The sequence below is a fragment of the Triturus cristatus genome, unplaced genomic scaffold, assembly GCF_964204655.1.
Source record: "Triturus cristatus unplaced genomic scaffold, aTriCri1.1 SCAFFOLD_160, whole genome shotgun sequence".
Classification (NCBI taxonomy): Eukaryota; Metazoa; Chordata; class Amphibia; order Caudata; family Salamandridae; genus Triturus; species Triturus cristatus.
The window spans coordinates 1,925,917-1,951,291 of NW_028188469.1; the positions used below are offsets into that span (position 1 = coordinate 1,925,917).

Sequence of the window (25,375 nt, forward strand, 5' to 3'; positions counted from 1 at the left end):
TCCGCCTGAGCACTAGAGCGCTCAGCACTATGGCGCCACAAGACCTCCCCAGCTACCCCCAAGATGGCGGCAAGACACGAAGAACTACAGATTCGGCCCGCTAAAGCAGCGGTGGGTGCACAATTATGGTGCGAGAATGTGGGCAGTGTGGGCAATTGCATCTTGCTCCACACTATTCAGGGATATCCTCCTCCCCCACAGAGATTTTTATCAGCTGAGAATACCCAGATCCAGCTTTATTTAGTGGGACCTGGATATTATGAAATAGGTAGAACAGTTAAGGGAGAAGCAACATTTTCATAAGGTAAGTCCCCGTCACTGATATCAGCACTTTGATCCATCTATCCATTTATTACTTTGGTCATGCACTTCCCATAGTTATCACTAATTAATATGGACGAATCCCAATGACACCCGTCTCACGGGCATCTTACAGGTTCCAATTGCCACCTCAGTGGTACCTGCAACTCAGAGTTAGTTGTCCACCTGGTTAGGGACATCATTGCAGACTTGGATCTATTGATTTTTAATCCAGACCATTCCCCTAATAGTTATTTCAGTAGTTATAGGATGAAGATTACAAGCAAGGTCCTTAAGCACCGCAGAATGTAATCTGCATACATCAAGAGAACGACCCTACGCACACCTAATTTTAGGTCTCTGTGGTGAAAGAAGGCTAGCAAATGGCTTTACAGCTAGGGCAAAAAGGATAGAAGAGAGGACAGCCTTGCCTGGTGTTCCTCTATATCGAAATTTGAGAACACAATAAATCGTTGACCTTTATTCTTGTCTTAAGGTGGTGTATAGTAGAGTGATCCATTTGAGCACAGCATTAACCACTCCCATCGTTTCTATTGGTGAGAGTAAGATTGACCATTCTAAGGAATCAAAAGCTTTGGCGACTGCCTCAATATCTGGATTTATTTGGCAAATACCACAAGTATGTTCAGGTTATCTGCGGTTGATCGCCCCGGAATGATATCAGACTGTTCTGGCAGCACCAGACAAGGCAGAAGGGGAAGTAACCTTTTTGCAATAATTTTAGCTAGCATTTTGTAAAATATTTTTTGTGACAATGGGCAGGATGATCACACCTATGTGGTGGCTTATATCGTTTTAATAATGCAATCACAATGGCTTCTCATTGAACACTTCCAGTAAAAATGAGGAAAGTTCTGGTGCATACTTTATTGATTTTTATCACAGACTTAATCTCTTGATCAGTGGCTCCCTTTAAACAGTTTAAGCCATTCCTGGGTCACCCAATCCAGATACATACATATACCCTGGGCAGGAATGCTCGCCTTGGCAGTGTAAAGTTCTGCATAAAAATCTCTAAATTCCTGTAGCCTCTCAAGGGGGACGGGGGTTAGGGTGCTATACGCGCCATCCCAGGTTTCCATTGCAACTATGTCTGAAGCCAACCATGCTGGTCGAATCACACAGGGAGTGTACAGCACAGGTGCCCCCCCACACCACCGGGCAGCAGTATGCTAATCTAGGAATTTATCCTCTCTGTCCACAGCGCCACAGAAATCCAGCCTTTTTAGGTTTAATATAGCTAGTGTTGGTTGGGCTCAAGTACTCACATATTCTCACTCTATCAATGATATCGCCTGCTCTGGGCGAAACATTGTCAATGATCTTAATATCCTGTGACTTTAGATATGCATGAATCCCTAATAACGGCTTCAAACGTTTCCCAAAGCAACCAAGACCGGATTTACTGTGAGGTGGGATAAAACTGCTTGGTGGGTTTCGGTTTAAAGGCTGGGTCCGACAGCTTAGATGGTAGCAGCCATTCTATATATCCACCACATCGCTGACGATGTTCAAAGCCATCAGAACCAGAGAATGATCAGACAAAGTCCTAGGTAAATGTGTTATAGTTTCAACCTAGCCCATCCCATCTCTAGATCCTAACCAGTAATCAATCCTGGAAGATATTTCATGTACTATGAAATGGAATGTAAACACTGCAGAATTAGGGCATTCAATATGTTACAAGTCTAGCAGTTTGTACTGGTGCATGATATGTCAGATGTTCCAGAGCTAGGGTGAGTCAGCTGGACACGCGGTCAGTGCTATCCAAATCAACTTGCAGCATTACTGTATTTTTCACATATTACAGAGGGAGGGGAAGAGATCACGAGTCTGTTTCTAACTTTAGTTTAAAAAAACAAAAACTAAAAAACAAATGGGGTTCTCGAAATTTGAGGCCATACTTCTTGAACCCAGCAACTCCTGCACATCCACGCACCAGCCCTCTCCATCACAAAACATGTATAGAGGCCTGAACCACAAACCTCTTTTGACCAATATTGCCACACAACTAACAAAAGAGGACAAGAAAGAGAAATAGAGGCACGAGCTCCAGCTTTTGGCAAAATGATTAACTCCCACATAAACAGCACGAGTGTCCTGAATTAATGTGACAGCCACCTTCTGTCTATTGAGGTATGTGATCACCAGTTGAGCCTTGTGGGAGTCATTTACCCCTCTCACATTCCAGGCTAGCAACCAAATCTTACATCTGAGACTTGCGCCATTCATATGTGTTGTCTCTGCAGTTTTGAATCCCTCTTTCCTCTAAGCGTATCTGTCTGGACAGAAGTATTTCTGACATCAAAACCCTGTGCCACATGCCTGTGTTCTAGTAATAGTCACACAAACCTCTCACAACAAAGCCCTACCCGCATTTCACAAGACCATTACATTCTAGCCTTGGGGTGGCTAAACTGGCATCAATCACACTGCTGCCCAGGCTCATGTGATGCTCTGCAGTGTTTGTTATAGCAGGAGTGTTTGAAGCCTGTTCTTTTTGCATATCGATGAGATGTAACTGGTTTTGAGACTGTGGGTGGTTATTCAAGGATTAGTAGTTGTTTAATTGTCGGCGAGGGGAGACCTTTTCTAAGTCACACACAAAGTACCTCCCTCTTTTACAATCTTTAAAGCACAAGAGCAAGTCCTGCTCACTGTGGAATTAACAGTTTGTTTTCCATAAACAAATGAAAAGAAGTTTCCAGTTTTTTTAAGACTCCATCCAAATATCAACGTCTTCAGGATGGTGGAACAATTACCTATTAATTGCCCCCCTTCTGTGTCAATTCAAGGACTGAGGATTTATCTTCGTATTCTCCCCACTGTGGCTCTTCGATCACCCAATGGGCCCAGTTCAGTAATATTATGCTTTCCATCCTTGTTAGAAAGCAGGAGCCTAGTTGGGGACCAGTTAGGATGGGAATTTGGTAGAGCTGTTGCATTTGTCATGATAGTTTATTATAGAAGGCTCTGGAACAGGAAAAGGGTTTTGTCAAGCTCCTTGGTGACCATGAGCCAGCTTTGTAAAGAGGTCATCACTAGATGTGTTATCCAGTCACCACAACCAGCAGCAACATAGTATACCACTTCAATCTAAGTACACGGGCAAGGAGTTGATAAAATTGATACAATGGCTCTCTCACGTAGTGTTGATGGTTTAAAATCTGTATTGCACTTCTATATGTAACCAACACAATCTGTACCGATGTATAGTGCTCTGATTCTTTTGGGTCATGTTTGCGCTTAAAAAAAACCTCTAAATAAGAATAAACAAATAATTATAGAAAAGATCGGGATTGAATTAATTTTGGCCACATCCACATCATTGCAAGACACCAAGGGGTACTAGACCATTCACCCACAATGGACAAACTAAAGGGATCCATCGACCAGATCGCGAAGAGATGCCAGTTCAAGATGCTCACACTTACCAAGGACTATTCAACAAAGGGCCAGCGTACCTCAACAAACAAGTGAATTTCCACCAACCTACCAGAGCACTCCGTACCGGATCCCTGTCCCTAGCAGCCACCTATGGCATTTGCCAGGCAAACAGCAGAGGCCACTCCTTCTCCCACCTGGTGGCAAAGACCTGGAACAACCTCCCCCTGCAAGCCTCCCCATCGCTCCAGCAGTTCAGGAAGGACCTCAAGACCTGAATGGTTAACCAATAGCTACAGACAGCGAGATCCCGCAGGGCTTCGAAGACCTTCAAGGGTGACGCAGGCATGATATACAAATCCTGATTGATCGACCATGTGCTCAAATTTTATGAGACTAAGGGGTGGGATACACACTGCTAACATTACATGTCCCTCTCCATAGCCCTTAATTATAAATCCTCAGTTTGAGTCTCCTAATTAACATCCTCCCATTTTTCCCCAATGATGGCCTCAGAGCATATCCTTTTGGAAGAAGTCTCGTTGAGAGAGAGAAAAACGTTGCTTTGTCTTTCCCTATTCAGGCAAACAAGTTCGTTTTTTTCTATTGCGCAGGCATAGCCTGAATGGACATTAGAGCACTTTAGAAAAGTAAATAATTAAATATACTGTGCGGTATAAGAAAGTTTAGTGTTCAAACATCTAGGCTTGCAGTTGGTACTTTTAGCAGTTCATTTTATTACAGTTTGGCGGGTTAAAAAAATACACTGTACAGAAGTAGAAATATTACAATTGTTGCCTAAACGTGATATAGGAGACTGTAATCACTGCTCTAAGTAGAAGCCTCTTATTCACGATTTGTCCAGCTAGCTGTCCTGCAATATCTTACACAATTGCTGGGAGCTCTAGTCCCGCATGAAAACATAAACCAAACACATACTTCGTGGGCTACAAACCTCTAAGGCCAGTGGCATCTGACTTTCAACAGACCCCAAAACTCCACTTGTCCTCTCTCGGGCAGCATTGTTAATGAAAGAAACTAAAGGTCAAAGATAAACAGCATGAACACAAGATAACTAGATAACAAACTCTGCATTTTATTATCACAAACGTCCCCATAACTGTGGATGAGAGCCCTAGAAGGCCTTGCAGAACAAACCAACATAACTGAGTAAAATAGGCAGGGCCAGGTTTTATCACTTGGTAGCTAAAATAGTCCTTACACCATAGTAGGCTGGGAACAGTGAAAGAAATCTAGCTCTTGCTTTCTGTAACATTTGTATTCTGCCAAACTTTGATGCTCTCTGTAGTCTGCATATTTTCACTTTTATGGGAACGGGGTAAGCTGTCTTGGGACTTTTTCTTGACTAATCCTTAGGCACTCCTGATAAATGCTACTATTTCTGTTTCTTTGTTCCACATTTTGGTTAGGTATTTCCTCCCCCAATATCTATGTACTTGTGTGGAATATTTGACGTAACAACCGAAGACTTCACAATCAGTGCATCTGAAACCCAGGTGGCCTTTTGATGCCTTTCACGTTTATAATAATCGAATAGCTTCTCCCCAACGTATAATTTCTGATCAAGCATTAGTAATGAATGTCTTGTCACACTGAAGACGGATATAGTTTCTCCCTGGAATGCATGGAGACACATTAGGTTCCTCCTGCGTTGCAAGAAAAAGTTGTTTCTGCCAATATGGACAATCTGATCAGTACATAGTCATATTTATTGCTTTGGTTACTTCCCAGTGTGTATTTTCATATGTTGCATGAATAGTCCTTTTGTAATGATTGATTTGTCAAATTCAGTATATTCCTATGCATAGCGAGTGGGCGAGTAAATTGAGGCCTGCTATGGTGTCGCTCCTGTGTAGAGAACCTATGTCCAACTAGTAAAGACTTTCTGATGTAGCATTAGCTTTGCCTTTGTAAAGGATGCATTGCCACATTGAGTGCAGTGATATGCATTCTTCACTTTCATAATTTTCTCCTCTGTGTTGATTTACTGTCATTGTATTAGCTGTGCCCTGCCAATAAATGAATTGTCACATTCAGTACAGTTATATGGTTCCTCCCCATGGTGGACTTTGATGTTATGTTCAGTCCTTTTTTGAAAAATGACTTGACACATTTATTGTGATATGGTTCTTTGTGCCATGACTTTTTTCCCCTGTGTGGTGCATTAGCTGTGACTTTCTAATAAATGCTTTGTTGCATTCAGTACATTCATATAATCTCTCCCATGTGAACTTTGATGTCGTGGTGTGTTGCTTTTAAAAAAAATGCTTTGTCACAGGAGTGCACCGATAAGGTTTCTCCCCATGTGGACTTTGATAGTACATTTGCTGTGCACGTCTGATAGAAGCCTTGTCACTATCTGTACATTCATACAGTTACTTCATTAAGAACACTGTCACATTAGTATAGATTTTCCCCAGTGGGGATTTTGACGTTTTAAATCTTCATTGCCAATAAATGCCTTGCCACATTCAGTGTAGTCTTCAATGTGGACCTTTGATGTCGCTTCAGCTCTCCATTTCTTATGAATGCATGGTCATGAATACATTTATATAGTTTCTCTCCTGCATGAACATTCTGTCATTAAGTTTTGTAATATATCCTTTGTCGCATTCTGCACATCAATATGGTTTCGCCCTAGTGTGGATCTGTTGATGCTGCATTAGCTCAATCATCTTGCGGAAGACTTTATTACATTCTGCACGTGCATAGGAATTCTCTCCATGTGGATTTTCAGAAGGTGCTTCAATTTTCCATTTATTACGAATGCCACGCGACATTCAATACAGTGATGTGGTTTCTCCCCGTGTGGACTCTCTGGTGCAGAGTTAACCTTCGCAAAGTAATAAACGCCATGTTGCATTCTGTACATTCATAGTGTTTCTCACCAGAGTGGACTTTTTTTTGATGCTGCTTTAGATTTTTCTTCCTTCCGAACACTTTAATACATTCTGAACATTCATATTGTTTTTCACTTGTGTGGATTTGTTGATGTAGTTTTAGGTTCTGCTTCCTTCGGAACGCTTGATTACATTCTGTACATTTATGGGGTTTCTCCTCTAGGTGGACACTCTGATGTTGCGTTAGGTGTCCATTGGTAATAAAGGCCATGGCACATTTAGAACATGCATACGGTTTCTCCCCAGAGTGGACTTTCTGATGTAGTATTAACCTTTGCCTTGTAATAAATGCCTTGTTGCAGTCTGTACATTCATAGGGTTTCTCTCCGGTGTGGAGTTTCTGATGTTGCAGTAGACGTGACTTTCTAATAAATGCCCTGTCACATTCAGTGCAGATGAATGGTCTTTCTCCAGTGTGGACTTTCTGATGTTGCTTCAGCTCTCCATTTGCTATAAATGCTCTGTCACAATCTGTACATTGATATGGTCTCTCTCCAGTGTGGATTTTCTGATGTCGCTTAAGGTTTCCATTTGTTGTAAATACTTTGTCACATTCAGAACATTTATGCAGTTTCTCCATGTTGTGGATTTTTTTATGCTGCTTTAGATTCTTCTCCTTTTGGAACACTTTGTCACATTCAGTACATATATATGGTTTCTCCTCTACAATGATGATCTGATGCTGCTCTAGGTCTTCCATTGCAAACAACACTTTTCCAGTCAGTCCATCAATATGGTGTTTCCCCAGTATGAAGTTTCTGATGCCAAACTTGCTCTTTCTGCCTAATAAATGTTTTGTCACATTCTAGATATTCATACGGATTCTCTCCAGTTTGTTCTGTTACCAGGTTAGCTCTTCTTTCGTAATGAGCACCTCATCAGACTTGCTTCAGGATGTCAGTATTTAAGTCTTCTATGTATATCATTAGATGCCTAAGAGGCAAGTACAGACCTCATTGGGCAGCCTGGGTTTTATGCTGTAGAAGACTACTTCGGCATGCCACTAGTCTTCCATTATTTTAAGGTATACTACTTTGTTTAATGCCTTTACCGTTTTCATTTATTACTGCATTTTCACCTGTTAGATTAAGAAAAACAAAACACAGAATAAGCTGAAATGCAGAGTCCATCACAAAAATATATCGGCATGTCATGAAACATTTGTTTGTCCATATAGACAAGTGCGCTGAAGAAATTTTAGAGTACACTCACAATGTGGAGAAGCAATAGGTAAAGTAAGGGTTCACACTCCTTGATAGGAGATCACTGAAGGATCGTATGCTCCTTCCGTGATCCCCTTCTAGCAAGGAGTGTGGACTCAAGGAGTAACCAAAACACCATAGAAGGTTCCTTGTTCAGTGGGTCAGATACTCTCCCCATAACAATACAATTTTAAATCCATAGTGACAAGATGCCTCACTTCTTAGCCAGTGAATGCTTCCTATTATCACACGGCATTAAAAAATTATATAAGACTGAGCTTTTTGCAAAGTCAATACGTCTCACCTTTTTGATATATAAGCTTTCCCAATGCCGAACATCAGAAAACAAGCATTGACATAGCAAATAGGTCTCGCTTTTGGGACCTTGTAAGTATTTAGTTATGCAGCACAATATCCTTGGTGCAACAACATCAACTGTTGCATGGGCAAACACTTATAAGGTCCCAAAAGCGAGACCTATTGGCTATGCCAATGCTTGTTTTGAGTGTACTTCAGTCACAGCTCTATGTTGCTTTTTCTCACCTGATTCAAGTTTCCCGTTTCTATTCCAACAACAATAAAACAACAAGGATAGAAACCGTTGAAAGAATTGAGGAGAGTTGGATGAGTGCAGAAAAAAAAAGTGCAGCCTTTGAGAAAGGGTCGACACCGTGATTTATCAGACACCTTCAATAATTGCAAATATTCCAATTGCACAAACCACACTGTCAGATGGCTAAGTTCATGAAATGATAAAGATCTGCACAAAGCATGAAATTGTAGCCACCAAATATTAATTCCATTAAAATTAATAATTACCAATTGTAGATAATATGTCTTTATGGTCACAAAAAGAGATAGTCGATGGGTTCTGGAAGGAACTCGTGCTCTTCCGACAAGACTAAGAATTACTAAGACATTAGTGCAGGAACAGCAATTAAATAAATATTAAACAAAGTAACAATCAGAAAACTGGTATTGTGTAGGCCAAACTAAAAATAAGACACTTCCTCCCTAAAGGCATTACTTATAAAGTGCAAAACAAACGATCCATTTGTTGCAGCACCTTTAACAGAATAGAGACAGAAATCAGCAGCTTTGCCACAGAAAAGATAATCTCCATGCAACACCCCTTAGAAAGGTATGGAAGACTTACAGACATACATGCACGCTGAAATGTGGACATCCAACTAGCTGAATTGATTTCACGGAAATTCACCCACTTTACTACAGCTAAACTTTCTGACCAAAATGAAGAATCTGAACTTATCTTTTGAGGAATATTTAACTTTCCATACCTAGCAGGTCTAAAAAGATTAATAAACTAAATTAGAGGTAACAAAATGACACTGCAGTATGCATTACTCGACCATAGTTGAAAGAAAACTCCTTTGTAGGGAGAGGCATAGAATCAATACAAGGTACAGTACTGGCAGGGCAAGTTGGGCAACAATCAGCAAAACCAATAGGGCAGCATGAACAGTTAGAGCAGAAAAAGGTGGTGGGGTATTCACGAGCATTGGAGTCTAGCATACAAACTTATCGGATAGTGCGTCTCATCAATAAGTGAAAACCAGATGTATCACAAGGAGATACAGCAATATGAAGAGCAGGACGATGTGCAATTTAAAAGTGATACAAACAGAGCATGTGGGATTCAGCTCTGGGCTCATTGAACGAGAGGAGACTGCCTCCATAGACTGCAGACTCCAAGGAGTGGTGAGGGAGGGGGGAGAGGGAGGGAGTTGAAGCGCGGCTGGGCTGAAAGTTTAAAGACGCGCTCTGTGATGAGGGAGGGGGAGGGAGTTTGCGCGAGCAACAAAACAGAGGCAGACAGATGGCAGCTGCGTGCACGCAAGCTTTAGGCCACCAAAAGCCTGTGGCAGCACTTTGTAAACCCACACACTAGATGTCTCGAAGAGTAGCGCATGCGCTGACTCAGCGAGACCTAAAAAGGGTGTTATGATGTGCCTTCTTTGGCCTCATTCTGAAGGCATGCTAATTTATCTCCACAAATGTGCACACCTATAAAAGGACACGCACCATTTTCAGTTTTTGGTCTGCTGTAAGTCAAGACCTTTTAATTTGCGAAAATTACATGTGTGTATATATATTCACTGAAAAAAACATAGGTTTCAGGCACGTTATAGTTTGGAATTAGCATTCAAAAAACCTTAGAAATTCACTGAAAAAAACATAGGTTTCAGGGGCGTTCTAGTTAGCTGAACTTTTCACTTGTACAAAACCATTGAAATTCCCCCGTTATAGTTAGTTCAGCTAACTATAACTCGCGCGCCCGCAATGCACTGCTGATGACGTTACATAATACATCACTCATGACATGGTCAGTGACATCACTCATGACATCACTGATGACATCTCAAATGACACCACTGATGACATCACTCATTACATCATCCAGTGAATGTGTGTTTTTCTGAAAATTACATATGTTTTATATATGTATATCTCAAGGTCGATGGAAGAAGAAATGGGTATATAAGTGTCTAAATGGAGGATTTGTTTTTGAAAAATTGATTGTATAACTGACTGATTAAGTGTATCTTAGTGAATACATGGCTTAGTAAGTAATGTTTAAATATGTAAATATCTTTATCAGTCTCACTTTGTGTATAAGTGGCTGCATGGGTTGGTGAGTAGCTACATGAGTGTCTATTTAGGTTATTAGTTGGTTTTTTGAGTATCAGTATGAGTGTCTGAGTGTCTGTATGGTTCGGTGGGGGGGGTATTACGTAGTGCATAGGTGAATGAATGAGTGACTCACTGTTTGTATGTGTTGAAGACAGCATGTGTGCAGGACTGTATGGGTGGATGAGTGTGTGCATGGGTGTGTTAGTGAGTGAATGACTGTCTCAATAGTGTCTTTATGAGTAACTACATATGTTTTAAACTAGTAGATGTGACTATTGGTATATATAAGTGAGTATATGTGAGAGTGAGAGATTGAAAGAGTTCCTGTATGAATAAGTATGTGTTTCTATAAGTGATTGTTTAAAAGACTAAGTATGTGTAAGTTTCAGTAGAGGTAAGTGTGGTGGTGTGTGTATAACTGTATATGCAAGTAAATGGATGTTTGATTCTTTATTAGCATGAGTGACTGTGTGTGTGAGTAACTCTATGGATGAGTGGCGTTGTGTACCAGGATGTATAGCTGTATGAATACATATGATGAGTGAGTACATGTATGAGTGACTGTATAGGACTGTTGGTGAATGAGTATGTGTATGTGGATCTTAGAATTACGGAATAGGTTGTTGTAACTGGTATTGGTATGTCCATTGTTTTGAAAATTGTAGTTTCTATTTTTGAATGTGTTTATCAAAGGTTATATTAGGGGGAGAGGAGGTCTGCCACTATCACAAGGATGATGTCATCAGTGATGTCATTTGAGATGTCATCAGTGATGTCATGAGGTATGTCACTGACCATGTCATGAGTGATGTAATATGTGAAGTCATCAGCAGTGCATTGCGGGCGCGCGAGTTATAGTTAGCTGAACTAACTATAACGGGGGAATTTCAGTGGTTTTGTACAAGTGAAAAGTCCAGCTAACTATAATGCCCCTGAAACCTATGTTTTTTTCAGTGAATTTCAAAGGTTTTTTAAATGTTAATTTCTAACTATGCCTACAGAGATAGGACATGTGAAGAAAGAAGAAAAAACGCACAGAAAGAAAAAAAAGAAATGCAGAAAGAAGCAACAGAAGTCCTCAAAGACTAAGAAAAGTGCAGGAAGAAGGATAACATGCAGAAAGAACAAACAGAAGAGAAGAAAGAAGCCTTGTTGCAAAATCATCCTGTACCCTCAACTTTTTCAGACGGATACTGGTGGTAACTGAGTCTGACTAACCAGTCCTAGAGCCAGTGCTATGTTAAAAGACACTCAGAATACAGTGAAAACACCTACATACACTAGGGAACACTATGCGTTGGGGTCCCCCTGTGATTAGCATGACCTCCTCTGTAAGCCCCTAGTATATAATAGGGCAGGGGATTAAAACTACCTCTTAAAACGCGCCATAGGGCGTGTTTGCACACGTCACCTCATGCCCCGTCCCCTCCCTTCCCCACTGTGTAAACACGCCATGTGGCCGTTTTAAGTTGGGAGATTAAGTCCCCTTGAATCCTGAGGGTCCCTAGGGTCCAACTAGACCACTAGGTACTTCCTGTAAGCACGACAGAGCTGTGTTGCAAAGAGATGTAAAAAGGGGCTAGACCACCTCTCTGCAACGCAGCTCAGTGGCGCTTACTGGAAGCACCTGGTGGGCTAGTTAGCCCCCAGGGGCCCTCTGGATTGAAGGGGAATTATTTCCCCAACCTAAAACGTGCCATAGGGTGTGTTTGCACACGTCACCTCAGGCCCCGTCCCCTCCCTTCCCCACTGTGTAAACACGCCATGTGGCCGTTTTAAGTTGGGAGATTAAGTCCCCTTGAATCCTGAGGGTCCCTAGGGTCCAACTAGACCACTAGGTACTTCCTGTAAGCACGACAGAGCTGTGTTGCAAAGAGATGTAAAAAGGGGCTAGACCACCTCTCTGCAACGCAGCTCAGTGGCGCTTACTGGAAGCACCTGGTGGGCTAGTTAGCCCCCAGGGGCCCTCTGGATTGAAGGGGAATTATTTCCCCAACCTAAAACGTGCCATAGGGTGTGTTTGCACACGTCACCTCAGGCCCCGTCCCCTCCCTTCCCCACTGTGTAAACACAACCTGTGGCTGTTTTTTAAGTTGGGAGATTAAGTTCCCTTGAATCCTGAGGGTCCCTAGGGGCAAACTAGCCCACTAGGTACCTCCAGTAAGCGCCACAGAGCTGCGTTGCAGAGGTGTAAAAAGGGGCGTGGCCTCAGAACACCTGTCTGCAACGTAGCTCCCTGGCACATACTGGAGATACCTGTTGGGCTAGTTGGCCCTCAGGGACCCTCAGTATTGAAGGGGAATTAATTCCCCAACTTACAACTGGCCAGGGGGCGCGTTTGCAGAGTGCTGCAAGGAGGGGGCGTGGCCTCTGGCGTAATGCCATTCTTTTATTTATTTTTTTAAGAAGGAGGGCTGTGTGGCCCCCCCTTCTTTTTCTAATTTATTGGCCCTGGGGACCCCATCCCCCAGGGCCTGCACCCTAATTTTTGTTCTTGAAAAAATGTAATTTGGCCCTCCCAAGGCCTTAATCGGCCCCGGGGACCGCAACCCCCGGGTCATGGCCTTTTTAATTCTTTAGGAGGGGCGCTGCGTTGCCCCCCCCTCCTCAGGCCACTTATGGCCCCGGGGACCCCATCCCCCGGGGCCGGCCATTGTTTTTATTATTTTAAAAAATATATATATTTATAGAAACACCTAGGACATGCTGGACAAACCGTATGTACCTATCACCATGACGATTTGCGTGATATTCATTAAAAGGCGTCTATGCATACAAGGAATCGACGTGGAATGTATTTACACCGCTAGTGAAGCTCTGACGTGTCCGACGCCCTACCGTGCCTAATCCCGGTGCCCCCGCCGGTGGGTACTCTCCAAGTAGACACCCTTGTTGTTTATTTATACAAACATGGGTAGCTATTGACGGGCACATTTAATACACACGCACACCAAGCCATTCAAAGGGGATTCGATAAAAATTCGACCAAACTATGCAAGAAACCCCCCTCACGGTTACTAAAACACATATCCATCGCCGGATGTGTAATACTTTTTATTTTACTCTCTGGAAAGGAGACGAAGCTCACTTGAGAGTCACAGCGTGCTCCTGGCTGTGTCCAATGCTGTGTTACACCCACCAGTGCCCGCCAAGTGCCACACACCTCGGTGTTGTATTCCACCAGCTAGTGCGTATGCTGACACTCTCTAGCCCATGTGCACTGTAACACCACCCCGTGAATATGTCATGCCACACTGGCCTTCGCACGGGTTAAATTGCCCCATTTAACGTGCCTTCCTCAATGCCTATGTTATAACACACAGCGCTATGCGATACATATCACAATCTAGGATCCATATCTTTGTCACAGTGCATATGCAACGTTACACTGCCCAGCACATATTTTATATTACAACTTTAGAGACTAGTTAGATTACACAACACTGCCCTGTGCATATTACACTCCAAGGCGTATATCGCATAGCACGCGCTAGTGCCTGTGCTATTTCGCGCTCCCCAATGAATCTGTCATTGCGCACAATGTATTGCATATTATATTTCACGGCCCGGTTCATTTTATAGCACACTTTTTGGTGCATAGTTTATACCATATACTATATCTAGTTTTAATTTTCAATCGTGCTCTCAGGACTATGTTCTATATAACACTGCGTCCACCTACTCTTTTCACGGGCATTACATTTTGCGATGGGGGGTGGAGGGTCAGGGGGTGTTTCTGCCAAGTGAGCCCGGAGTCACAGTCACAAACGTGCTCTTCTTCCTGAATTAAAAGTGAGATTATGCTGCATACTTGTTCATATTTTAAGTACTTCGCACAGACACACATTTTAAAAACAATAAAGTTCCTAATAGCCACCTTCTCTGAACAGTTAGCTTGCTGCCCCATCCACCCCCTCCCTATCCTCTGTTGTCTAAATCCATGGACTAGCCTCCTCCCTCCTGCCATGCATGGTCTGATGTGCTGCCACTGCCCTCCATTTAGCATGATGTACAAGTCCACTCCTCCTGCCCACCATTGCCCAATTCTATGGCCCATCATTGACCTCCTGCTTAGCCTCTGCTTAGCTTGCTGCCCCTATTCTCTTCCCCCTGCCCTCCGATGTCTTTGTGCATGCCCCTGCTCCATCCTTTTTGCCCACCATGTTCCATGGACCTGCCACTCCTATCTACTCTGAGTGTTCTGTCGAGCTGCCACTCCCGTCCCACCTGCCTAGCATTGTCAGATGACTGTAACCTGTCCCTGCCACCTTCACCCTGCCTGTCCACATGCCATGCCCCTATCCCCTTCCTACTGTCCTCCATGGTCCATTTTACTGCCACACCCTTCTGCCCTCCCTGGTCTGTTGTGCTGCAACTGCTCCTCCTGCCTGCCCTGTGTGTTCTGTTGTGAGGCCCCTTCTCCTGAACTCTCTTGTCTGTGCCCAGGTCCTGACCCTCCCTTCTATCCTCCATGGTTCTTTGTGCATGCCCCTGCACCCTCCTTCTTGCCCATCATAGCCATTGTGCTGCCACTAACCCTCCCGCTTGCCATGCATGGTCTTCTGTGCTGCCATGGCCCCTCCCACCTTCCCTGTGTGGTCAGCTAGCTGCCCCTGACCCTCTCCCACCTTCCCTTCATGGTCTGTGTGTATGCCATCATTGTCTCATTGTTGTTCTCCATGGTGTGTCTTGTTTCTAGTGCCCATCCTGCCTGACCTCCATGGTCATCTTGCTGCTCCTGCCCCCTTGCCACCAGCCCTCTGTTTTCATGTGCCGACCCCTATTCCCTCCCTCCTGGCTTGTCTGTTCCATTGTAATGCCCCTGATCCGTCCCTCCTGCCCGTTATGGTCTGTTATGCTGCAGCTTTCTCTCCTGTCTGTCCATTATGGTCAGCTAGCTACCATTGCCTCGTTCCCCTCTGTTCTCTGTTGTCCATGTGCATGGTCCTGTTCCTTCCCTATTGCTTTCTATGGATTGTTGTGCTGCACTCCCGTCCCGCATGCCCTGAGTGGTGTATTGTGCTGCTGCAAACCCTGATGCCTGCCCTGTAGGGTCAGTTTGGTGCACCTCTCCATGTCCCTCCTGTCCTCTGTTATCCGAGTCCATGTCCCTACCCCAATTCCTCCTGCCTACCATGATCCAATGTACCATACTTGCGAACATTTTGAACTTGGTAAGAGGGAGCTTTTGAAAAGAAACTGGGGTATTGATTTTCCCCTTTGAGTAACATTGAAAAAGAGGAGATTGTAGACAGGAGACAGATCAAATAAAGCCCATTTGAGCTTAAAAACATTAGACGTTTTCTGGCTGAAACGGGTCTGTTGGCATGTATGGTTGTACTACCACTGCCTCTTCCTTCTGCCCACAATGGTCTATTATATTGCCACAGCCTCTCTTGCCAGTCCTGTATTGTTGGTTTGTTGCACCTGCCCCCCTTTCCACTGCCCTCCATAGTCTGTTGTGCTGCCACTGCCCTTCCTGCCTGCCCAGTGTGGTCAAATTGTTGCCTCTGCACTCTCCTACCTGGCTTCAAAATTCAGAGTCCGTGCCCCTGGCCTTTGCCTCTCAACAGTATTCCAATGAACAACTAGATTGCTAACATTCTATATTTATTACAAAAGTGTGGAACGCCTGACGTCATCTTGATGTAATCAAAACTGTAATACCTAGAGCATTTTGTTTAGAAATCACATATATGAGAGGGTCTTATTTGCATCAAAATTATGGTTAGTGCTCTAAAAAACTAAAATGAGGACATATTTTCTGAGTTTTCAAATAGCGACAAAGAACTTTTAAATTATTTGTAATCTTTATGTTTTTTTATCCAGTTGACCACTTGAATAAATGTTGCACTTAAGGGAGAGGATGTGGTGTTACTTCCAGAACTGCAGACTTTGCAACTGGGGAACCAGGTTGGAGTTTCTGCTTCAGCTCAACATTCTGTGATTCTGGCCAAATCACTTAATCTCCCCATGTCTGCAATCAAAATGAATTTTATCTTGTGTGATGTAACCAATGCTCATGTAAAGCACTCCCAATACCTGACAAGTTGTAGTGGGCTGGCCCCACGTGTGTAGGATGTACAAGTAGACGCTGTAGACGTGGCCAGGTAGGAGTAGATGAAGTTTATTGAGATCTTAGGTGTAGAAGTAGTAAATCCAGAACAGGCTCCACAATAGGCCCCAACATAGGCCCCAGCATTAGACCCCACCAGGAGCAGCCTCCTAGCTGCTCAGCCCATCTTCCCAACTGTCTCAGTCCACACACAGTATCTAAGCATTCCACCCACACTAACATTCTACGCGGAACACTGACACTGGCTGAGCAGCTAGGTACAGAATGAAGGGAACATAATAACATGACCTGAGGATACTACACATCCTCTTCCTTTACACTGAAAATTAATAAAGCCTAAAATAAACCCAAACTACTAATAAGCAAACAAATAAATACAGAAATGTACACAAGATATGAATAGTCCATAAACCCAGGAATGCATGTAGAAATACATCACGAGAGGGAAAACAGACACACCAAGGAGAAAGGAAAGATGCAAGCATAGATCAACACACTAACACCATCCCCTTCCCTTAATACTGAACAAAGAAAATTTTTAGAAGTGAAATAAGAGCTCACATACGACAAATGAAAATGATACCCAGAGTAGAATCCTACGGGTATAAATGTCTATGGGTAGAACAACACCCAAGGAAGTACTTCTCACGTGAGAAGACCCTGACGAAAACTCAAAACGCCAACCCTCATGTAAGGGACACTATGGGACTAAAACCCACGTGTTTGGGACTAACACCCAAATTTAAATAATACGTCACATGGGACTGAAACCCACTGACACGTGCATAATGTAAAACCGACATGCAGCACGGTGTGGCATCAAAAGATGGCTACACACACACACAAGACAGTGAAAACGTAAATGAAAGGACTGATACCCAACATACACGTAAAGGTGGGACTAAAACCCCCTTTAAACTTAGTAAATAGGACTGGTACCCATTACTAATGACATAGGTGGGACTCTAACCCCCTCTAAATAGGTAGGACTCTAACCCCCTATAACGGAGTAAATGGGACTGACACCCAAACTCAAAATAACAAAGGTGGGACTAAAACCCCCTTTTAAAAATGGGGCTAAAACCCATTCCTATATAAATTACTGTGAACGTGGGGTGATGGGACTAAAAACCCACTCCCATCCCTAAGCAGGGATAAAACTATCTAAAGAGGAAATGGGACTAAAACCCACTCCTATCCCTTAGGCAGGCAGGGATAAAACATTTTATATAAGGGTCATGGGACTAAGAACCCATCCCTATCCCCTAAGCAGGGATACGTAAATAAGAGACATGGGACTAATACCCACTCCCATGCCAACAAAACAAAACTGTACATAGCGATAAAACAACGTTTGCATACAACAAATACTTGACACTGAAGAAAGAAATCACACTAATCTGTGAACATAAAACGTTTTTGTGATGAATACATTTTCTTGTGAATTAAAACTTTTCTACGTTAAATCCATTCACTTGTGAAATAAACATTTGCATGCTAATTCTTTAAACTTGCCCTATAACTCATATTTCTAAAGTCAATGGTGTGCCTGTCACCGCGACAGGCGTTCCAAAACAACAATTTGATTCATTCAAAAACGCAGTTTTGAAACTTCCAATTACTGATGACCTTTCTTTTTTTTTTTACACCGCTGCTACCACCAAAACACAGTACCTTTAAATACGAAAACCACATTACTCTGCTTGTTCATATTTCGTTGAACTGTTCCTTTTTAACTTCCATTGCCGATGCGTTACGCCGTTGTGCAAACTCCCCTCAGGCTCTCTGACTTGTGCCCAAACGTTGCCGATTTTTTTTTTAATTTACTTTATTTCTGCACACAAAACGTGGTTGGCAGATTATGTACCAAACGTGGTTGGCAAAGAAATCTCCTGGTCCCGGAAAAGCGACTGTAACCTACAGCTACACAAGATGGTGGCACGTTCTGAAACGTATACCGAGTGGCTCACGGCGCGTTCAAGCACCCAAACGTCCTTTTGCAGCATAGAATACCAACGTCATGAACTCACCCTCTGCTCCACGGGACATAGTTGATCCGGTAAGAGGCGCGAGCCTTATTTTAAATTTGAAATGCCGCGTAACTGTTTCTCTTAAGGCCAAAGACAACGTACACATGCCACAAATGTAAATTGAAATTCTCTCACCCAGTAGTTTAAAAAAATCAGGCAGGCAGCCGTCCGAGACGAGTTTCAAAAATCAGGCAGGCAGCAGTGAAAACAGCGTAAACATGGCAAAAAACGTAATTTCAAAGTCTCTCACCCATCTTCACAAATTCGGCAGGCAGCAATCCAAAGCGAAAACTTTCTTCCTTTTCAAAAGCAGCTCTCTAACCTTAGCAACACGAACAGGCACAAATTTAACTCCTCAAATCTTGGATCTTGAGCGTACGTGCACATGTACATAAAACGTCACTCCGCAGTGAAAGCAAAAACTACGGCAGCAACAGGTTAATTCCTTCATGAAGCACTGCAAAAGATGTCCATTAAATTTTAAACAGCCTTAGTAACACATACCCAGGAGATGAAAAAGACAGCATCAGTATACCTTTCTTCTTTAGGCACTGTATATATATATTTCCTGTGGCACTTTCAACATTAGTTGTGATTGTAGACATTTGTTGGACCGTTTCTTCTTCAAGATGATAACAGGCTTGTGACCATATTTACTTGTATTGTAGATGATAAGATGAAAACACATCATGCCTGGGCTGGGCTGTCCGGTGTGATGGACACTGGTGGGGCAGACAGGCATGCTTGACATATTTCTTTGACTTCAGCTGCGTCGCTAAACAGGTTTCTTTTCTTTACTTTAAATTTCTTGATGCTTGTTTCTTTTTTTTTCATTTTACTTGACATAGGTTCTTTTCTACACGTTCTCTTGGTCCACTCCTCATTCTTAGTTGTCTTCATGATGCCTTTAGCGTGAGATTTTCTCCAGATCGTCGCCATAAATGTAGTGGGCTGGCCCCACGTGTGTAGGATGTACAAGTAGACGCTGTAGACGTGGCCAGGTAGGAGTAGATGAAGTTTATTGAGATCTTAGGTGTAGAAGTAGTAAATCCAGAACAGGCTCCACAATAGGCCCCAACATAGGCCCCAGCATTAGACCCCACCAGGAGCAGCCTCCTAGCTGCTCAGCCCATCTTCCCAACTGTCTCAGTCCACACACAGTATCTAAGCATTCCACCCACACTAACATTCTACGCGGAACACTGACACTGGCTGAGCAGCTAGGTACAGAATGAAGGGAACATAATAACATGACCTGAGGATACTACACAAGTCTGCACTATATAAAACTGCAAATACTCAAAAAATAAGTGTTTTGCACACTTCTGTCATTGGGCTACATGTGGGCTACACCTGGGTGATATTTGTGCTGCATTTGGGCTCTTTTGTCTCTGGTGGCCATCTTGGGAGAAGTTTCCTAATTTCCTCATTTACTGCAGTTTCCTCAGTAGGAAAAGCTTTCAGTTTTTTACTTTGATTCGATCAAGAAGGTATTCAGATATGTCACACATTTGCCACAAATTCGGAATGTTAGCACTCTAGTTGCTCATTAGATCACTGTAGTAAAGCTACTGCTCACCACGGAAGTCTGCTGCTGGTATTAAAATTGCATGTTTCAGTCTGCATATCAGAATTTTTTAATGAAATAGAAGAGGATTTGAGAAGTCACTCAAAATGTGCCCTAATTTTTTTTTCTTCAGCACTAAATCATAATTTCTATGGCAAAATGAACCCCCTCATTGTGTTCCTTTGTAAATTAAATGTTTTAAGTGTTACCACTTTATTCCAATCAAGATGCCTTCAGGTGTGCCATACTTTTGTCATAAGTAAGACCGTTAGCGCTCTAGTTGTTCGTTAGAACACTCTGGGACATTCTGTCAATGGGCTATACTTGGGCTACATTTGGGCTCTTTTGTCTCTGGTGGCCATCTTGGGAGATTTATTTGTTATGAAGTTTCCTAATTTCCTCATTTACTGCAGTCTCCTCAGTAGGAAATACTTTCAGTTTTTTACTTTGGTTCCATCAAGAAGGCATTCAGATGTGTCACACATTTGCCATAAATTCTGAATGATAGCACTCTAGTTGCTCATTAGATCACTGTAATAAAGCTTCTGCTCACCAGGGAAGTCTGCTGCTGGTATTCAAAGTGCATGTTTCAATCTGCATGTTAGAATTTTTTTATGTAATAGAAGAGGATTTGAGAAGTCAAAATGTGCCCTAATTTTTCTTTCTGCAGCACTAATCATAATTTCTATGGCAAAATGAACCCCCTCATTTTGTTCCTTTTTAAATTAAATGTTTATTCCAATCAAGATGGCTTCAGGTGTGCAATACTTTTGTCATAAGTAAGACTGTTAGCACTCTAGTTGTTCTTTAGAACACTCTGGGAAGCTGCAGTAGAACACAAAGGAATCAACTGACAGTCTCTGCCCTTGTTGGATGTACATGTTTTACTGAGAATGTCAGACTTCATTCTCACATGACTGAGAAAGATAATGTGAATTTACAGAAAATATGCTCTCAGTTTAGCTTATAGATCACCTTCCAAACCTCTGTGGGAAAAGCATGAGAAAATAGTTTTCTCTCAAACATGATTCATGATATCACAGCAGAAGGCTTTTTCACATGGTAAAATCCCCTTAGAACACACCACAATTCCTAAAATGAGTATGGTACCATCAACAAATGATTTATAATGTAACTAAAGCCTTAAAAACTTCTATTAACTGCAATGCTTTTTAATGAGGTGCTATCATGTATATTGGTCCCAAGATGGCTGCCAACACTTCGTGGATGAAGTGCTGACAGCCAATCAGATCTCACGATGAGATGTGTGGTTAGGCTCCGCCCAGATATATATGCAATTTTGATTTTCTCAGGAACTACTGATCGGATTTACACCATTTAAGCAAAAGGCACGAGTCTGAACTGAGGACTACCTCTTTGCCAAATTTGGTGTAATTCCGTTCAGCAGTTCGGGCTGTAGCTGCGTCAACAGGTCCTATGGGAAAATGCATGGGGAAAACTCGTTTTGGGACCCCCCTTTTTTCTCGGTCCCCGCTTGACGAATCACCTTGAAATTTTCAGGATAGGAGCGGACCGGAGCTGGTCATAGGAAATGCGCAACATTCTATTTGGAATAACGTTGGCGCCGATTGACGAATCTTCGCGAAATTTTTCAGACTTTTGGTCAGCTCCGGTCCGCTCCTATCCTGAAAATTTCACGGTGATTCGTCAAGCGGGGACCGAGAAAAAAGGGGGGTCCCAAAACATGTTTTCCCCATGCATTTTCCCATAGGACCTGTTGACGCAGCTACAGCCCGAACTGCTGAACGGAATTACACCAAATTTGGCAAAGAGGTAGTCCTCAGTTCAGACTCGTGCCTTTTGCTTAAATGGTGTAAATCCGATCAGTAGTTCCTGAGAAAATCAAAATCACATATATATCTGGGCGGAGCCTAACCACACATCTCATCGTGAGATCGGATTGGCTGTCAGCACTGCATCCAAGAAGTGTTGGCAGCCATCTTGGGACCAATATACATGATAGCACCTCATTAAAAAGCATTGCCGTTAATATAAGTTTTTAAGACTTTAGTTACATTATAAATCATTTGTTGATGGTACCATACTCATTTTAGGAATTGTGGTGTGTTCTAAGGTGATTTTACCATGTGAAAAAGCCTTCTGCTGTGATATCATGAATCTTGTTTGAGAGAAAAATATTTTCTGATGCTTTTCCCACAGAGGTTTGGAAGGTGATCTATAAGCTAAACTGAGTGCATATTTTCTGTAAATTCACATTATCTTTCTCAGTCATGTGAGAATGAAGTCTGACATTCTCAGTAAAACATGTACATCCAACAAGGGCAGAGACTGTCAGTTGATTCCTTTGTGTTCAACTAGAGCGCTAACAGTCCTACTTATGACAAACGTATTACACACCTGAAGCCATCTTGATTGGAATAAAGTGGTAATTCTTAAAACATTTAATTTAACAAGCATTTACAATGCAACGCTCTTGGCATTGTTAAAGTTAGAGCTATTGGCATTGCTCATGACAATGCCGTTTCTTTAAATGTTTTAAAAACAAAAACATAAACAAAAATAATGTCATGAGCAATGCCAATAGCTCTAACTTTACCAATGCCGAGACCATTGCATTGTAAATGCTTGTTACACCTTGCCCTCGTAGGAGCAAGTGTGAAAAGGGGTGCAAATGTTATTAGCATATGGTGTAGCTCATGTTCGTGTGCCTAAGAGACCTTGTTAGTGTGTTCTCAGAACCTGTCCTATAGGAAACACCCCCTCCCCCACACCCAAGCACTGCTCTCCGTGGCTTATTTATTTTGGATTTTATATAGCGCGGGCCACGTGGCCAGAGCGGTTTACGCTGGCGAAGGCAAAGCGCAGAGAGCCATGTGCAAGCACACTGTGTGCAGTACAAAACACAGAAACGAGGGTGTAAATGCAAATGCAGGTCATAAAAGTATACCTGCACCGTCAGTTGCCTCGCTCGGTGAGCCGCAAACAGGACAAAATGTGTCTTTGATTGCCGAACATCCTTGAGAGAAACCGGTCTTCAGCAGACAGTCTTTTTTCACTCACCTTATAAGGGTCCACAGTGTTGAGCTTTCTGTGCATTATTTAGTGTCCGGCTAAACAAACTATTCCTATTAATGTGCTTGACCTCGGGTTTTTAATATTAATACGTTTATTTGCCTTGCAAGACATTTCAGGGGAAATTAGCTGGCTTACTTGTACATCTGCAGTTCTATCAAGTTATGTAGGGTTGTCCAAATAAAATAGTGCACTCAATGGCCTGCGTTTAATGTAGGGGGGCTGGCTTGTGATTTCTTATAAATTTCCGGAAGATCCCTTTAAGATGGGGGGTTGGGCTTTCTCCTACATCAATAATTGGTAAAGTTGGCAACAGAAGAAAGATACGAGAATTAACATAATGCTGAGTGACAGTAGACTACTTACACATCAAATGGGGCAAGTGTGAGTTGATGCCACTGAATGGTTTCTTGGGAATGTATGCTGAAATGAACTTCACGTTTTCGGCGTCTGCGGTGATGCCTGTTTTTCAAGAGGAGGAGGAATGTTGCAGGTTCAAACGGCCAATGCCAACAGGCTCCCGTCAGCCTGCCCTACTCGACTGCTTCTGATGAAAGATGGTTATGATAGGGAAACACTACACTACTTGCCATTTCTTTTTGTGGGATCCTCTGGAAGCCAGCCATTTGTTTGAACAGAGTTTACAGGAGCCAAAGGCAAATATTTAACACCGGGACTATCTACACTTCCTATCATGCTTGAGTGGAAACACGGGCTCTCGCGGAGGCAACAGTGGCAGTTCCCCCGCCATGTCAAGAGGGATTCCGGCCAACCATGTTTTTCATGCACCCATCTCTTGGTTTCGATTTCTGAAAGGGGACATGAATCAGCTGAAGTTTTAATCTAAAAATGTGTTTGTTCAGAGTGACGAGAAACACTGTCAAGCAAGCACAAATATTGTTCCTAAACTTAAGCGCGCTTCTCGAGAACGCTTAGTTTGGGTCAGTCTGGGTACTGATGGGGCGGCTATACTGGAAGGCGAAGCACCTACAGAGAATGGAGGCCCAGGAAACCCCACCCGAAGACGCGAGTCAGAAATGCCAGCTTACGAGTCTGCCGTAGCAGGAAAAGACAACACGCTCGGAGGGAAAAAAAGAAAGAAAGCAACACAAATGTCTAAGTAAAGCCAACATCGTGAGTGGAATGTGAAACGTGAACAGGGTGCCGCACAGTCAGAAGGCACCCCAGGACAGGTAAACACTACCAAAATATGGTTAAAAAAGGCTTGTATGTTTAAAACAGGATACAAGTCCACCTGAAATGCGCCTAACAAACCAGAGATGTTTTCACAAGCGCCTCGTCTGCTATGCATACTGCTACACTTGTCGACAATATGTAGTTGTTAAAGCAAGTAAAACTGCATCCCGCCGACATTTCAAAGTTACATTAATGGAACAAAAATCAATTTACGTGATCTTGTGCTGTTTGAAAGTACCAATGGATTAAATTAAGACGTTTCCTTTTGATTTTTATGGACTTCATATTTTTAATCATATTTTTTGACAGAAGGAATTCGACCATCGATGCTCCTATACAGCTAGCCCCCTAGGCGATAATCACTCACACTAACCCTTTGGTTGAATGAACGAAGCACGATTGGGTGTGTGCAGGACGAGGAGAGAAGGTCGCGGTTCAGTTCGAATTCCCTTCTGGCGCCCTTTGACTCGATCCATGCCTCCCAGGGGCAAACCAATGCCGCCACCATTAACATTCCGCCCCACCTCCAATCAACTGCAATGATTGCGCTGCAAAACTTCCGAAGGTCCCGTACAACGGGATGAACTGGAAATGGCCTCAGACCCAATCCAGACTAAAAAGCCGCTTCGAGCAAAACGGTTACTTAAATAACCCTGCCTCTCCGAGCAACAGAACCACCCAGGAACCCCGCTAGGGTTAGCGGTTTATCTAGGATGATCCAACTGGATGGGACAGGATGGGTGCTCCAGGATCAGAAAGGTTTCAACGGAAACAAAAGACGACCGAACACAACAGCATTCTTCACTCAAAACGTCCATCCAACAATTAAGTCACAGAAAGTTAAAGAGCAAAAAAAAACGAGGGCACCGGAAGACACCACCGCCTTTCTGCGAGGCGAAGCAGAAATGCCTCGGAGAAAGGCAGCGTAGCTTTCGGATTCGGGGGCGTGTTCTCCTCCTGCCATTGGCTGG

At 43.0% G+C, this 25,375-nt stretch overlaps 1 long non-coding RNA gene across 4 annotated transcripts in view; it reads right to left on the reverse strand.

Annotated features, from left to right (window-relative positions):
* LOC146768986 (uncharacterized) overlaps window positions 1-25,375 on the reverse strand; it is a 107,369-nt gene that overhangs the window by 40,815 nt on the left and 41,179 nt on the right. For 3 of the 4 annotated variants that reach the window (XR_014976536.1, XR_014976534.1, XR_014976537.1), the window contains one exon: window positions 4,419-7,704. The exons of the other annotated variant lie outside the window; for it this stretch is intronic. This is a non-coding gene — a long non-coding RNA (uncharacterized LOC146768986). Of the gene's footprint in view, window positions 1-4,418; window positions 7,705-25,375 lie in introns of those variants that run through there. 4 annotated transcript variants of the gene reach the window in all.